Genomic DNA, 1,403 nt, shown 5'->3' on the forward strand with positions numbered 1-1,403 from the left:
GGACCGCAGGCCACCTCTCTACCGACTGAGCCACCGCCTCCCTCGCGTCTACCACGCGATGTTATTCAGTATGAGGCCAACTTGTTAATGAAGATGTTAAAAACCTACAGAACTAACCCCTCAAGTATAAAGCCTAGTCGAAACTGAACAAAATCATCAGATTCAGGAAATGGAGGGGAAAAAACAAAAATCGTTCTCGCAGACACAAGGTTAACTGGTTATGGGGGTATATATAAGGAGCAGCGTAATGTCCCGTAGTTAACACTCTCATTTACTTTTGCTGACTAACAAATGTGCACTGCAAGTTACAGAGGCTAACAGGAGTCATTAATAATGCCTAACAACTCCTTACAGCACTGCAATCTAACCTAACCTAAGAACACCGTAACCTAACCTAACCACTGCACCCTGGCCAATTCTAACAAAATGATCTGAACCTACCAACACTGCATCCTGTAGGCCTAACAAAACCTAACAAACTATATCCTAACAACGCTGCATCCTAACCTAACCTATCAACACTTGCCTAACCAAACACCGCCGTAACTTAACACCACTCTTAACTGAACCAAGTAAATACGGTACCTAGTAGCAAAACCCAAACAATACTGTGGCCTAACCCTCCTCCATCTAATGCCCCTATGCTAATAACACCATATTCTTCATTATTACACTGCACACAATTGGCAACTCGTGTTATGACACACTTCCACAATATTAAGTGCCATCACAGGCTTCAAACACATTAGCTAAGCACTGCCTGAAATGAAGTAAATGATGAATTCTAGATCAGTAATGAATGAAGAGATTATTACAAAATTAATTCCAACACTGCTTTTGTCATTCGTGATTACAACACAAGATCAGCATTTACTTATATAGCTATTAAAAAATCAACACTGCACTCTATACCTTTTCTTGTTCCAAGAATTCATATACAAATGGTGTCACACACACACACACACACACACACACACACACACACACACAGGCGCACAAGCACACACACACACACACACACACACACACACACACACACACACACACACACACACACACACGCACGCACGCACGCACACACACACACACACACACACACACACACACACACACACACACACACACACACACACACACAACCATGGCTGCAAAAACATGGGCATTCAAAGTACAAGTTCACTAACTCAAAATGCCACTTAAATGTATACTTGATCAATAACATCCATCCCCAACACAACACGCAACTTCATGGGTGATCGAGAGCAAACGGCTAATCGACGCAGGGCTGCAGATATCCTAAGTCCTATTTCCAACATAGGGTATTAATATCCAGTCAACAATACACGCAATACAGGCCAGCTGGAAAGAACAGGTGGGTGAACAGATTGACAAGAGATGAGGAA

This window comes from Coenobita brevimanus, chromosome 89 (genome assembly GCF_032717465.1).
Source record: "Coenobita brevimanus isolate Jiangsu-jjx chromosome 89, ASM3271746v2, whole genome shotgun sequence".
Lineage (NCBI taxonomy): Eukaryota > Metazoa > Arthropoda > Malacostraca > Decapoda > Coenobitidae > Coenobita > Coenobita brevimanus.